A 17,261-nucleotide genomic window follows, 5' to 3' on the forward strand; every position below is an offset into this window, starting at 1 on the left:
CTTCAGTTGACAACTTTTGAAGACCTAGGAACGTTGAGCCATTATAAGGAGCACGTGAGCCGACCCCATGGCCCTTAAATGTCAGATGGTTGTGATGGAACTCTCGATGATCACAACAAATTACATGACACATGACTTAACACCACTAATCACCATTATCCATGACACTGTTGGTGAACGTAAGCGATTTCATGCATGTATTTCGAAATTTTTTTTAATAAATTATAGTGGAAGATAATTAAATTAATCAAATTAATCTAATATGCATATAATCTAATCATCAAATTAACCTACTCTAGGATCTATGACATGATATATTGCATATAAAATTTAAAAAATACTGAAGATAAAATCAGCATGCATGCATGTGAGCAGTAGATCACATCTACTTTTGATCTAAGTTCAGAACTTGATATCTTTGCATAGGTCGATGATTATCGCTACTTAGAGATATAGTAGAGAGGGTCTTCTCTGGTTGCTTGCAGTCACACATATGTCCGGCCTCTACGAGAAGTCCACTCGAAGTCCCGATCTGATCGATCTTCTTGAGAGTGTTAGCTCGCGCGAAGACCTTCTTCTTGGCTGATCTGGATCTTTTCTTCAAATCTTTGAGATCTTTCCAAAGGTTGAAAATGGACTTTAGAGGAGATGAAGAGGTGAAAGAAAGATGGAGAGAAAAATAATTTTTTTCTTATTTTTTCTCTCTTTTCAAACCCTAAGGATCAAAATCCTAGAAACCTGATTTTTGTGCACACCCCAAGAGAAGAGGGCTCTCCTCTTCTTTCATGCCATGAAACCATGTCCAAGACCCCTCTTAATGTGAAGTCCTCTCTCTCAGGTCTCTTACATATACAAGAATAAAATAAAACTTTTTTTATTTCAATGTGTAAGGAGGTGGGGTGAAGAGTCCTAGAGATCATAGACTCTTGATGTGTTGTCGCCCCTACTCAAAAATTTATGCCAAAATATGCCAAAAAAATATGGGACATCCCTTCTCATATTTTTTTATGGTAAATCAATTCTCCAAGTAATTTTTTACAAAAAATTCCTCAAAATGTTGCACATATAAGGAGAAAAAAAAAATTGGCAGCAAGATCTTAGAGATAATGTCAAACATTATCTATATGGTATCCTATTTCAAATCAGATTTGAACATGCCATTTAAAACCTGATCCTATCTAAATTTAGATGTGAGATAGAGAAGGGAAAAGTCTCTTTGACATGAAAAAATCTTATGCAGAAACTATTTGTGCGTGAGAATATATGATGTCAAAGTGGGAGGCGCATGGGAGAAGAGTTCTATTCCAATAAGGACTCTTAATTTTCTTATTTGAATCCAAACTAAATCACATCTGATTTAGTCCAAATAAAATATATAAAATCTAATCTAATTAGATTTATAAATTTTTAATCAAATCTCAATCAAATTAAAAATTGATTGAACTAAAGTCCTGATCAAATCAGAGATAATTCTTCCTTAACGATTAGGTCATCTCATAACCTAATCGGGTCAAACCTAATTGAATCTAATTTAATTAGATTTTATTTAATCCTCTTTGCTTAATCAAATTAAGCTAATCAGCAATCTAATTTTTAATTAATCTTTTATTAATTTATTAATACTTGATGAATTAATTTATTATAATTTTTGCATAAGGTTAACCATCAATCGAATTGATGATTAAGCCCTTAAATGATTCTCAATCGTTGATCAGCCACATGATCAGTCAGAAATTTCTTTTGAGTGTGACCCCATAGGTTCAAACTTAAGCCGGTAGAACAAGAATAATTTTTTGATCCGATCAATGTAACCATCTAGCAATGGTGATCCGACATTTGAATAGGTCGAATGAAGGCGAAGCAATATTCAAGAACCTATTGACGTATGGTTACCGTATAATTCATTCCTTTGATCCTAATGCTTGAGGATGACCTAAGATTTAACTATCAATCCTAGATAAGTCATCCACATTGTATTTCAATCTTTTTCAAATCCATCATATGGATTATTTGGATTCAGGTTTTGTTAAATTGAAATATACTGATACATTAACTCCTACTAATTCGGAGGGATCAATCCTATCTTGACTCACACACCGACTTGACAAGTATTTGACTGCACCTAAAAACTTTCCATCACTAAATTAAAAACTCAGTTAGTCTAGCATCAAAGTACAGTGAGTTGTTTACAAGTCATCATGGTGATCTCAGGTCGGAGGGATACTTATACCCATACCCTTCATGAGCTACCCTTGACAGTAGAGTTCTTCGCATTTGGTCACGTTCAGTGACAATGTACTCCTACATCTCACCTATATATTATACCAATGTCTCCACATCATGAGGACAACCAACGTATATGGCACATAATGATTGACACTTGATATTGCTATCATCCTAGTAATAGCGTATCGTTTGGTCGTGAATCAATTTAAGGATTACATGATAAATCTTCTTTTATCGATCAAAATAATCCTAAAGACTTCATCACAATATAGGAGTTCGTTAGAAAATATAACTTTATGATGAAAAAGATCATTTATCAATTCATATACATTTATAATTAGCACAATCGTCAAATGATTAGCTTTAGGATATATTTTTCAACAACTCCCACTTGGACTAAAGCCAATCAGTATAGTATCATATAGTCACCTTTGATTTATCATCTCAGAACTCCTAGATACCAAGGCTTTAGTAAATGAGTTGGTCAAGTTCTCCTTTCCATCGATCTTCTAAAGTTCAACGTCATCTTAACAGATTTTTTGAATAAGATGATGGCGATACAAAATGCCTGGTAAGCTAATGAAACTTCGGCTCCTTGGCATGAGCTATGGCTCCAATGCCATATAATATAGTAGGACCATCATCAGAGGATGCCACTCCTAGCTTGTCAGTGAACCTATACAATCACATAGCTTCCTTGCAAGCATCGAATGCTGTAATGCATTCTATCTCGCAATTTAAATTTGGCTATATTGCTTTGCTTGGAACCATTCCAACAGATTGCTTCATTATTTAGGGTAAAAATATATTCTGATATGTTTTTACTATTATTATATCCAACTGGAATCAAATTTTATAAGTTTTAAGTCAAATTCTTCATAACCGAGTCACCAGTCCTTAGTATTTCTCAAATACTTAAGGATGACCTTCCAGTGATTCTCATCCGGATCTTGCAAGTATCCACTCACTACCCTAGTGAGTATACCATATCCAATCTCATACATGATGTACATGATAGAATAAATTCTACTCATAAATACTCTATGCATGTTGGATTGAAAAAACTCAAGCAGCCTCTTAGATCTATCTCTATAGATCTTCATCCTTAGGATGAGGGATGCTTTTTCCAAAGTTCTTTATGGAGAATAATAATAACAGCAAAATCTTTATTTCTTATAATGTAAGAAATGTTATTCTTGATTAAGAAAATTTTATTTACATATAAAATAAGAAATACACTCATAGAACTATTAACCCATTTGTATTTATAAGATATTTCTTCATTCTAAATGAAGTCATGCATTTTGATCACTTATCAACAAACATGTTCCAACTCTAAAATATTTAGCATTGCCACAGAAGAAAATATCTCGTTATGGTCAATACCATAATGTTGACAATATTCTTAAGCAACCAGATGAGCTTTGTACATCTCCACCTTCTCGTCTACGCTCTCTAATCCAATTGAAGATCCACTTACACCCTATGGGTTTTACCCCTTCAAGTGGATCAACGAATGTCTATACACCATTGACCTTCATAGACTCAATTTCGGACTTTATGACAGCAACCTACTAATCAGAGTCAGACCTCTGCATGGCATCCATATAGACGATCAGATCCTTGTTGTTTTTATCGAGTTCAACAGAATCACATCCCGGACTTAAATACTGAAGTATCTATCCGACGGATGCGGTACTCTACCGGATCTCCTTAATAGTGCCTCTTCAATGGGTTTTGGATATGATCTAATCAAATTTAATTCTATGGGTTCACTAGATTGTGTCGATTCTTCTACCTGTCAAACTTCATAAGTTTCACATTAAAGGCATCAATACCTTCATCATGATATTCTTTTTCTGAAAGAAATACCGAACAACTCTTGTTCTTTAGCATGGTAGAAATTATATCCCTGAGATTCTTTAGGATTATCCTTCAAAATAATACATATAGGATCGAGATCCAAGCTAATTGGTCCGTAATTGCTTAACATAAATCAAACACTCTCAAACCCTAAAGTAAGAGAATATCAGCTTACGCCTAATCCATATCTTATATGGAGTCTTTGCAATTGATTAATTTGGAATCCAGCTCAGAACATAACAAGTAGTCTCAAGAGCATAACCCTAAAAGAAGATGACAGACTTATAAACTCCATCATGAATCGAACTATGTCTAATAAAGTCGATTCTAATAAGAGAGAATCTTATTCTCTTCTAGATATGTCAAAAATTCATCAGAAGGATATTCTCCTCTTTGGTCTGACTGAAGTGTTTTAATATACTTTTTAGTTTGTTTCTCTATCTTATTATAAAATTATTTAAATATTTTAAATAATCTAAATTTGTAGTAAATATATTTGTAGATCTAATACATCAGTATGTATCAGACTCAGAACATCATTGGCTCGTTCACCTTTTTCAGTAAATGATGACTTAGTCATCTTATTAAGGAGATAAGATTGACAGGTTGATAATGATTCACAATCATTGACTTCGAGAATTATCCTATTGATCCTATTCTTGCTTAATGATCGAGCCTAAACTGGCAAAGGTAGGCTTCTAGGACATAATCTACTTTAGGAGTATGATTGTTGTGTACTATATACTAATAGACTGTGATTATTCGTAAATGCCATTTTTTAGTTATCCATATGATTTTGACATCATTCATAATGATATCACAAAAATTATTAGACAATAGTGATAATCACTAAAACGATATTGCTAGAATTGAAAATAAGCTCGATGATTCTTAAAACCAGAATTGGAACATGACTTCTATCTCCAAAGTTTAGGAACCTCTTGCTGTTTCTAATCTTTCTCCTAACCTGAAGTCATTGCAATAATTTGTATGGACTTTCGATATCCAATACCAAGGCAGTAGTGTCATAGATAGAAAAATTATAAGGTGTTATCATATAAGTACCTTGTCTAACAACTCTTTGCTTATTTCTCTTTCTTAGCCTGTTCGAATCAAGAAACTCTGTCAGACTAGGTTAAGCTTAAGCTCTTTTGTCAGTTTGGACTCATTATTCCAATCATGACTCTTTTGCACCTTTTTTTTTTTTCTTAAAGAATTGTTGCCCCACTGAAGACACATCTTCGAAGGTGCAAAAAGAACTCTTTCAATATTTGAAGGATTTCCTTCCACTGAGCATCAATAAATTTACAACTAAAATCATGTTCTTTGCTGCTCTCAAAATACAACATATGGTGATACGATCATTTGGCCACTTCTGATAAATGCTTTTGATTGCATCATATGTATTGGATATGAAAACTTCAGGTGCTGGATCCATAATTATACATAGAATCCATTCGTGTTCTAGAACTATTTATAACTTTCGATACTATCTATCGAAGTTGAATCCTATAAATAAGTCACTGTCAAACAGTGAATGGAGCAACGGACATCTAGCCATAACTAAAAGAAAAAACTCAAGACCTCTATGTTTATGAATTGATTAAGCTTAAAGACTTGGACTTTAGTTTAAAGGTTCTCCCACTATTTTAGTTGAATTGGTAGCCTCAACCTCTAATCCGAAGAATTACTCTAATTTCTTAGTGGGTACTAGAATCTACACAGACTGCACACGATCGAATTTAATCGGCTCATTCATGTACATCTATAGGTAGATTCTTAACCAATTATTTTATTAAATAATTTTTAGTAATTAATTTTATCCCATATTTTATTTCAGTAGGCGATGGACCTCTACTGAAAGTCTCAGTTAGGTCCAACCATTAATATGATCATACTTACGAATTCAACTATCAAATAATCAAGCCTGATTTTAGCCAGCTAATCGACCACTTGACAGAGAGACTTGACTAAGTCGTCATATTATGAATGATAATTCTAATAGTAGATGAACACTAGGCCTTTGGATCTCCAATGATCATCATACTAATAGATCCATTATCATCCAACTTAATGAGAGGCTATGATCTAGTTATCCCCATAACTAGCTCAATTTATGGACTCAATAATTTAAAAAATTTAATTTATGAGTCAAGAGAAGAGAAGAGATCAACCAGTAAATCACAATCCTCTCACTGACTTCACTAAGTCATTGAATTAGATTAAAATCATGTTGGTTAAACTGGCACCTAGATCAGTCACATTGATCAACCTTAATGGCATGGGTCAATTCGAATCACTTAGCAGTCTAATCAAGATATAATTCATCAAATTGGTCAGATAAGTGAGATTGATGGAAGGGTCTGCTAAGCTTGCCTTATATACTATCAAAATGGTCAGATAAGCCGCTCTCAATTAAAAACCACCGATTAGAATGCCGAACTTACCTTAGATACTAATTAGTTAATTAGTTTTGATTTGACCAACCTAATGATTCGGATTCAACCACTGAGCCACAATCAAGGTCTATTTGGTCTAATCAAAGACATGGACATGACCATCTATAACTATTGTATTAAAAAAATCCTGATTAATCTAATTCAATATTTGATTAGACTTAAATAATTTCTCTACATGGTTAATTAATTCTTTGATTCTAACCTTAGGTCTAACCCAATTAAAAAGACCTAATTTGAGCTAATCCATGCCTTCATATTTTATGCAATGTCATTAGATATTAAATCACAATTCTAGATCTAATCGATTCTATACTTAATTCTCAATTAAGTTTTAGCATTAACATGGGTTTAGATTTAGGTTTGAAATAATTTTATTCCTTTTGCTTTGTAAATAATTTATAATAAATATTATACAAAGACTTTCTATTCTGAAATTGAGTTGACTCAATCAACATTGAGCCGACTACACAAGGGGACTGGGTCAACGCAGTTCAAAACTAGGTCAGCTCAATGATTGTGCAAGCACTTCTCAAAAAGTTTCAGATCTAAAAAAATTTTGAATAACACAAATAAAATTAATCATAAATATCTTTTAGATCATATCTAAAATTTTTTGATTTGAAATTTTATTTTCTCATGATTAAAGTAATTTTTATCATATAGATTAGATGTCTTATATTTCATACAACTTTGTATCACATACAACAAATCTAGAGTTTCAAAATCTAGGATTTTATAAAAAAGTAAGTTCTTCCTTTCGTATTTTTCTTCATGGGATCTAATCACATGGCACCCCTATACATCATAAGAGCACCCCATCGAGTGAAAAGAGAGGGCTTTTAAACCCTTCTTACTCCTATGATCGGACGGCCTGATGATCAATCCAATCCAAGTACTTGCTAATTGGATCATCTAATCTAATCACATATTATATATGCATAAATTTAGATCTAATCTAAATTACATCAGATTTGATTACAATTTGGATCACATCTAAATCAGATCATAAACATCACATGCATGACATAAAATCAAATTTTATCAACAATCAGCATAAACTAGGATAATTTTTTCACTGTAAAGAGTAAACATTATAGCAGGACAACCTTATATCAGTTTGTGCGATCCATCATTAATTAAATTTAGATCTAAATATCACATATCAGATCTAAATAAAATTAAAATTTTGATTTAATATGCACATAAATCATGTCATAATGAACCTGACTCTGATATCACTGTTGGTGAACATAGATAATTTTATGCATGTATTTCAAAATTTTTTTAAATAAATTATAGTAAAAGATAATTAGATTAATTAAATTAATCTAACATGCATATGATCTAATTATCAAATCAATCTACTCTAGGATCTATGATATAATATGTTACATATAAAATCTAAAAAATATTGAAGATAAAATCAGCATGCATGCATGTGAGCAGTAGATCACATCTACTTCTAATCTGAGTTCAGAACTCGATACCTTTGCATGAGTCGATAACCATTACTACTGAGAGATATAGTAGAGAGGGTCTTCACTGGTTGCTCACAGCCGCACATGCGTCCGGCCTCTATGGAAAGTCCACTCGAAGCTCCGATCTGATCGGCCTTCTCAAAAGTGCTAGCTCATGTGAAGACCTTCTTCTTAGCTGATCTGAATCTTTTCTTCAAATCTCTAGAACCTTTTCAGAGGTTAAAGATGGAATTCTAGAGGAGATGAAGAGGTGGAAGAAAGATGGAGAGGAAAATAATTTTTTTTTAATTTTTTCTCTCTTCCCAAATCTTGAGGACTAAAACCCTAGAAACCTGGTTTTTGCGCACACCCCAAGAGAAGAGAACTCTTCTCTTTTTTCACACCATGAAACCATGCCCAAGACCCCTCTCAATGTGAAGGCCTCTCTCTCAAGTCTCTTACATGCATAAGAATGAAATAAAACACCTTTTATTTCAATGTGTAAGGAGGGGGGTGAAGAGTCTTAGAGATTATAGACTCTTGATGTGTTATCGTCTCTATTAAAAAATTCAAACCAAAACATGCCAAAAGAATATGGGACACCCCTTTCCATTTTTTTTTTTATGATAAATTAATTTTCTAATTAATTTTTTACAAAAAAATTTCTCAAAATGTTGCATATATAAAAAAAAATAATAAGTTGGCGGCAAGGTCTTAGAGATAATGTCAAACATTATCTATATGGTATGCTATTTCAAATCAGATTTGAATATACCATTTAAAATCTGATCCTATCAAAATTTAGATGTGAGATAGAGAAGGGAAAAGACTCTTTGGCATGAAAAAATCTCACACAAAAATTATTTGTGCATGAGGATATATGGCATCAAAGTAGGAGGCTCATGGGAGAAGAGTCCTATTCCAAGAAGGACTCTTAATTTCCTTATTTGAATCCAAATCAAATCACATCTGGTTTATCCCAAATAAAATATATAAAACTCAATCTAATTAGATTCATAAATTTTTAATCAAATCTCAATCAAATTAAAAATTGATTGAACCAAAGTTCTGATCAAATCAGGGATAATTCTTCCTTAGCGATTAGGTCATCTCATAACCTAATCAGATCAAACCTAATTAAATCCAATTCAATTAGATTTTATTTAATCTACTTTACTCAATTAAATTAAACTAATCAGTAATTTAATTACTAATTAATCTTTCATTAATTTACTAACACTTGATGAATTAATTTATTGCAACTTTTAAATAAGGTTAACCATCAATCGAATTGATGATTAAGTCTTTGAACGATTCTCAATCGTTGATCAGCCACATGATCAGTCAAAAATTTTTTTTGAGTGTGATCCCATAGGTTCAAACCTAAGTCGATAGTATAAAAATAATATTTTGAATCAATCGATGTAACTATCTAGTAATAGTGATCCGACATCTGGATAGGTCTAATGAAGGCGAAGCAACATTCAAGAACTTATTGGCATATGGTTGCCATATAATTTATCCCTTTGACCCTAATGCTTGAGGATGATCTAAGATTTAACTGTTAATCCTAGATAAGTCATCGATATTATATTTCAATCTTTTTCAAATCCATCACATGGATTATTCGGGTTCAAATTTTTACTAAATTGAAATATATTGATACATTAACTCCTACTAGTTCGGAGGGGTCAATCTCATTTTGACTCACGCACCAACTTGACAAGTACTTGATTGCACCTAAAAATCTTTCATCACTGAATTAGAAACTCAGTTAGTCTGACATCAAAGTACAGTGAGTTGCTTATAAGTCACCATGGTGATCTTATGTCGGAGGAACACTTATACCTATACCCTTCACGAGCTACCTTTGATAGTAGAGTGCTCCATAGTTGATCATATTCAGTGATGATGTACTCCTACATCTCACCTGCATACCATACCAGTGTCTCCATACTATTTGGTTATGAGGACAACCAACGCATATGGTACACAACGATCTACACTTGATATCGCTATCGTCTAGTAATAGCGTATCATTTGATCACGAATTAATTTAAGGATTACGCGATAAATCCTTTTTTATCGATCAAAATAATCCTAAGGACTTCATCACAACATAGGAGTTCATTCGAAGATGTAATCTTGTGATAAAAAAGGTCAAATAACTTTTATTATTTATCAATTCATATACATTTATAATTAGCACAGTCATCAAATGATTGGCTTTAGGACATATTTTTCAACAACATCATAGACCATGATTCTCTGAGATGATTATAGGTAACTGAGATAATGTATCTCTTCTCCCTCTTTAAAAGGGGATCCTAGAGGATCCTTTGATAAGTTTTGGCCAAGGCTAAAAGCCCTTACTGCTTCTCTTTCTTCCTATTACCAAATCTCAGGCTAATATAAGCATCGGAGGGTCCTCCATTGAAAAATCTCCTATGATCGGACTTTTCTGTAGGTTCAAAGGAGTGCTGATCAAATCCTCCTTGAATCATCACCACCACCTTTTTCCTCCTCAGCTCATCACCGACCAAGCTGCTACTCCTTAGTACAAAGCATTATGGCAACAACACTCATGGTTTTATATATTTCAGAAAGAGATAAATATCCATTTGCAGGAAGTTCTTAGTATTTGATTAGCTAAACAACCTTTGAAAGTGGTTATTTCAATGTTTGGAGAAGCTTTCTAAACATAGTAGAAAATTCAGTGCAGGTGGAGCTGACTTCAATCTTGGAGGAGCTAACTCCAAAATGACCATAGGATGAAAGATTTCTACATGATGGTCAAAATTCAACTCTAGGCTTCGTGAAGCCGATCCCGGCACCTTATGAGCCAGCTTCGATACTATAAGCAAAGTTGTCCAGTAGATGACCATGAGTCGAGCCCAATTTGAAAGGAGTTGATTCCAAAATGGCTTGAGGGTGGAAATAGAAAGGCTATTTTGTGCAATGTTTTAGGAGCCAATTCAATTCAGAGAGGAGTTGGCCCCAGATCTCTAGGAGATGACTCCTTTATAACTGACAACCTCCAACAGTGGAAGCTAATTGTTCACCCTATGATTGTGTCATCCAAAAGCAGATAGGCACTGTTGGTATAGTTGACCAACATATGGCCATGTGGCAACATTAGAAAGAATCATTTGAAAGTCAAATCGACTTTTGGATTGAGCAGGTAAAATACCGACTTGGTTTAGCTCTCAGATTGATTTTTTGCTAATCTAAATCGATCTAGACTGGGTCTCACACTATTGTAATTAATTCAGCTATTATTTAATCTGCCATAAGGGACATCGACCAGGAATCGATCTGATCCAAAAGAAAGACGGTTATTCTATAATTCTGTTACAACTATCATCCAACTTTATAACAACTGTCTTCTAATTATGTTACAGTTATTGTCCATATGGGTTGATCTCCATACAGCTGGCTATTCTATTATAATAAACTAATGGCCTAACAAATTTTTAACAGCCTAACAAACCCTCCTAACAGCTTAACGGCCTGAGCAAGCCCCCTCTATATAAATAGAGATAGGATACTCTCTAGATAGTAAGTGATAATTCAGAGAGTCTAGACTCTATTGAACTCTTCTCCCACTGAAGGAAACCCAAAGCTCTCACTCTTTCCACTAAAATTTCTCTTCCTACCTTCCTATTCTCTATTTTTTCACCATCTATTCTCAAGGCCTCAGCTAACTTAATCATTGTAGGATCCTAAAATCAGAGGGTACCCTATGATTCTAGGATTTCTTTTGCAGGTTCACTCACAGTCTACATCGATTTGACTCTCAGTGGCTCTTCAGTTCGGTCCAAGGCTGATCTCATCAACATTTTTCTGGAGCCTTGTTGTGATAGGATTGACGCTAGAGGAAGGGCATTTTTCCCAAAAACTTTTTGTGAAAATGGTAAATAGGAAGGCACAGAGCCTACTCACACCATCTTCTCCAGGAGGTGTGCCAAAGACTACTTAACCTCAAGTTGTGGTTGATCTACAACAATTCAACCTTTTGGTTCAGCAAGTCTAGGCTCTTATTGTTATAGCACAACAACTCCAGTATACCACAAAATAGTGGCAAGAGGCAGTTCCTCAAGAAGCTTAATCTCGGCATACCCAATAGTCATTTATTAAAATCTCCATCATGATCATTATTCACATATTGATCAATCTTTTGAAGGAAAATCCACTCCATACAGTAGGAAACTGTACTGGAAAGAAGGTTTTGAACAAAAGATTCAAGATCTTAAAAAGAAATTAAGAAAAGTACAACTTGAAAGCCATCCTCAAAGTGGAAGAGATTTCAATCTGCAATCTCCTTTCTCCAATAAAATTTTGAGTGAACTGATTTCTTTCTGGTTCAAGATGCCAGTGGTGGAATCGTTTAATGGTTCCATTGATCCTCTAGATCATCTTAAAGGTTTCAAAATTATTATGAGGCTACAAGAGGTGTCTGATGCCTCGCTTTATATCACCTTCTCTATTACCCTCAAGAAATTTGCAAGAATTTGATTTTTTGAACTCCAATTAGGATCCATCTCTTTTGAATAGTTGATAAGGTTGTTCATCACTTATTTTGGTAATAACTGGATCTATTTAAAAAATACTAATATTCTTTTTATTATCAAACAACAGTGAAACTCTTCAAGAATATATGGCATGCTTTCACACCACCATACTAGAAGTAAAAATTTTTAATGAGTCCATTGCAATGGCTACTTTAAAGTAAGGACTCCAAAGTATTTGCTTGATCTTTTTCCTCGATAAAAATTATCCAGATACGTATGAGCAAATGTTGGTTCGAGTCTGGAAGTATGCACAAGCTGAAGAAGAGGAAAGCATACTCTGTCAGCCGAAGAAGGAAAAGAATGAAAAAAAAAATGACTTGATAAGAAGATCATGGAGATTGACCAGAGAGCAATTTTGACCCCCCTCAAAAGAATCTGAGGTCCAGAAGTCTATCTTGATGTTTTGATACCTACACCTTTTTATTTGCTCCTCGTGTGTAGATCTTGATGGAGATTGAAGATTAAGGATATCTTCATTAGCCCAACCCTATGAAGGCCCCACTATCAAAGAGAGATAAAAGAAAGTACTGTCATTTTCATAGAGACCATGGTCATAATATTGAAGAATGACGGCAGCTTAAGGATGAAATTAAAGTCCTAATTCATCGAGATCATCTTGACAAATATGTTCAGATCAAACAACTCAAGCTGCAGAGCAGCATCAAAAGTCTAATGGTGACATTGAACTCAATCGGCCTACTACTAGGGTCATTAATGTGATCTCAGATTTTGGTGGAGACTGGGGGTAGGCAAGAATCCTTCCTCGAAGAGACAGCATATTGACAATATCATTTCATTTTCTAATGTTAATGTTCTAAAAGTCCAAACTTCTCATAATATGTAGTTGTCATCTCTATGACAATAGCAAAATATGATGTAAAGAGAATATTAGTTGATGATGAAAGTTCTGTTGACGTATTGTTCTATGATGCATTTCAAAAGATGAATATGCTAAATCAGTTAAAATAGATCGATACACCACTGATCTGATTCTCTAGAGACTTTATAGCTGTTGCAGGAGAAATCACTTTGCCTATCACTGTAGAGAGAGAACCACATTAATCAACATGCAACTTATCTTTCTAGTTGTTAAAATACTATCAGCCTACAATGCTATTTTTGACTGACCTGGACTCAATACTCTCAAAGTAGTGGTCTCCACTTATCATCTATTAGTCCAATTTTCAATAAAGGATGGAGTCAGAGAAATGTGAGGAGATCAAATGCTTGCTAAGTAATGCTTCCTGATAGCTATAAATATGAAGAAACTAGTAGAAATCCTGTCAATTGAAGCACCTGATCAGAAGGATAATCTTGAGATCAATAAAAACAAAAGTGAACCAGCTGAACAACTTATTACTGTTCCATTAGGTAAAGATCCAAAGAAAACTATTCAAGTCGGATCTCAATTAAAATCTGATCTAAAAGAAAAACTGATATCTTTCGAACAAATATCGATGTATTCGTCTGGTTGGCTTTTAACATGCCAGAAATCTTTACTGATGTCATTATACACAAACTAAATATTGATCTAAATTATAAGCCAATATAACAAAAGAAAAAGAGTTTTGCTTTAGAAAGACAAAAGGCTATAGATAAAGAAGTTGACAAACTCTTAAAAGCTAGTTTTATCAGAGAAGTTCAATATCTGAACTGGATCGCTAATGTTGTTATAGTCAAAAAAGCAAATTGCAAATGAAGAAATTGTATTGATTATATCGATCTCAACAAAGTGTGTCCTAAAGATAGCTTCCTTCTTTTGAGAATTGTTCGTCTTATTGATGCCACTTTGGAACACAAACTATTAAACTTCATGGATACTTTTTCTGGCTATAATTAGATCAAAATATGACTTTCAAAGATGAAGAAAATATAGCCTTCATCATCGAAAGAGTTGTATTATTATAAAATGATGTCTTTTTGTCTTAAAAATATAAGTACTACATATCAACACCTGGTCAACAAGATCTTCAAGTGGTAAATAAGTCATAATATGGAGGTCTATGTTGATGATATACTGATAAAAAGTATTGAAGTAAATCAGCATATTATCGATCTGGAAGAAGCCTTTGGAGAACTTTGTAGATATCAAATAAAGCTCCACTCTAATAAATGTGCTTTCGGAGTTATATCAGAAAAAATTTTTGAATTTTCTTGTAACTTAAAGAGAAATTGAAGCTAATACCAAAAAAATCTAAGTATTACTTGAAATGAAGCATCCGAGTACCATAAAAGAGTTATAACGACTTATAGGGTGGGTTGCATCACTCCGTCAATTCATCTCTAGATCGGCTAAAAAATATTTTTTTTTTTAAATCTTAAGGCAAATCAAAGACTTCAATTGATCAGAAGAATATCAAACTCCCTTCAATGACCTCAAAATATACTTTAGATCACCTCCATTATTATCAAAGCTAGTTGAAGGTGATGAATTATTCATGTATTTATCTATCTTATCTAATACTGTTAGCTCAATTTTAGTCTGGATGATGCAGCAATACAAAGGCCAATTTATTACACTAACAAATTACTATGGGATGCTGAAACTTGATATAATAGAACGGAGAAAATAATATATACACTTATCACATTGGTTTGACGACTTCATTCTTATTTCGAAGCTCATACTATTGTTTCCTTAACTGACCAACCTCTGAAGTCGATTCTATAATGATTTGACACTTCAGATTGGGTAGCCAAATGGACTATTGAGCTCAATAAGTTTGATATTCATTATCATCTTCGATCTTCATTAAAGCTCAAGTTTTAGCTGACTTTATCATAGAATGTTCCATTCCTAAAGAGGAACTAACCTTGAATAGCCCAGAAGAGATTATTGAAGATTCTAATTGGGTGTTACATGTTGTCGGAGCCTCAAATTCAAAAGAAAGTGGAGCTAGTTTAATTCTTGTGAGTCTAGAAGGTGTTGTCACTGAGCATGCTTTGAGATTCAACTTCAATACCTTAAATAATGGGGTAGAATATGAAGCACTCACTGCTGGACTTAAAATGGCAAAGCTTCAAGTTTTCATGGATTTCTAACTTGTTATCGAATAGGTATGAGATCAATTTGAAATCAAAGATCTTATAATATCTCAATATTTGTAAAATATGAAAGAATTATCTAAAATCTTTGAAGATTTGGAGATCATACAAATTTTGAGATCGAAGAATGTTGGAGCTGACACTCTTTCACATTTGGCCACATCAAGATTTTTCAAGCTCAATCAAAAAGTTCTCATTGATGTTCTTGAAAAGCCCAGCTTAGAAGCTTTATAGATTGCTTGAATCGATCATGAACCAAGCTGGATTGATCCATTGATGAATTACATTGCCAGAGAAATTTTACTAACTAATCCTATTGAAGCTAGGAGAATTAAAAGACAAGCTCCATGGTATATTATTCAAGATGATCGATTATACAAAAGATCATATTCATTTTCATTACTTCGATGTTTATGATCTTCAAAGGCTGATTATGCTCTTTGAGAAGTTATTGAGGAATCTATAGTAATCACTTGGGGATAGGTCATTAGCCTATAGGATTATTCAATAGGATTATTATTAGCCAACTATCCAAAAGAATGCAGCGGACCTCGTCAATAAATGTGATCAGTGCCAAGGGTACGCTAATATTCAATATCAGCCTGCAGCTGAACTCATTTTTATCATAGCACCTTAACCTTTTACTATATAGAGAATAGATATTCTTGGATCTTTCCCAATGGTGATAGGATAAAAATAATTTTCGGTTATGGCTATTGATTACTTCATCAAATGGATGAAAGCTAAACCTCTGGTATAAATCACTGAGAAAAAGATGCAAGACTTCATCTGGAAGTCAATTATCTATCATTTTACCTTATCTCGGATCATTATCATCAATAATGAATGATAATTTGATAATCAAAAATTCAAAATATTCTATTCTAAGCTTCACATCGACCATAGACTATATTAGTGGGACATCCGTAGTCGAATGGAGAACTCGAGGTTACCAATCAAACTATTCTTCAAGGTTTGAAAATAAGGCTTATTGAAGCAAAGAGAGTTTGGGCAGATGAACTTTATAGTGTTTTCTGGTCCTATCAACCTGCACTTCAGAGACCAACTGGGGAAACACCTTTCAGACTTACTTTCGGAGTAGAAGCAGTGATATCTATGGAGATTGGTCTCCCGACAACCAAGTTAGAAAATTTTCATGAGGAAAGTAACTTAGATTAGTTGAAAATTGATCTAGATTTGCTTGACAAAATTAAAGAAGGAGCTCGAATTTGCATGACAACTTATAAACAGAAAGTGGCTAGATATTATAATGCTCGGGTGAAGCTAAAACTTTTCCATAAAGGAGATCTTGTTCTTCATGGAGCTAAAATCTTAAAGCCTTCAGAACAAAGAAAACTTGTTCCTAATTGAGAAGGACCTTATGTAATTACCAGAGTAATTCATCCAAGGGCATACAAAATTGAAAATCTAGATGGCCCAGTTATTCCACGAACTAGGAATAGTGAAAATCTTAGGATGTATTGTTAATGAGGCTCTTAATAAAATCTTTAATTTTTGTCCTAATGAAGATGGATTTCTATCTAAGTATTATGAAAAATTTTCTCATCCAAATCAGACCCGTAAAAATTGATCAAATGCAGATGACAATGTATATTGTGTCCAAACTAGATCGGTGATAA

The sequence above is a fragment of the Elaeis guineensis genome, chromosome 8 (genome assembly GCF_000442705.2).
Source record: "Elaeis guineensis isolate ETL-2024a chromosome 8, EG11, whole genome shotgun sequence".
NCBI classification, from domain to species: domain Eukaryota; kingdom Viridiplantae; phylum Streptophyta; class Magnoliopsida; order Arecales; family Arecaceae; genus Elaeis; species Elaeis guineensis.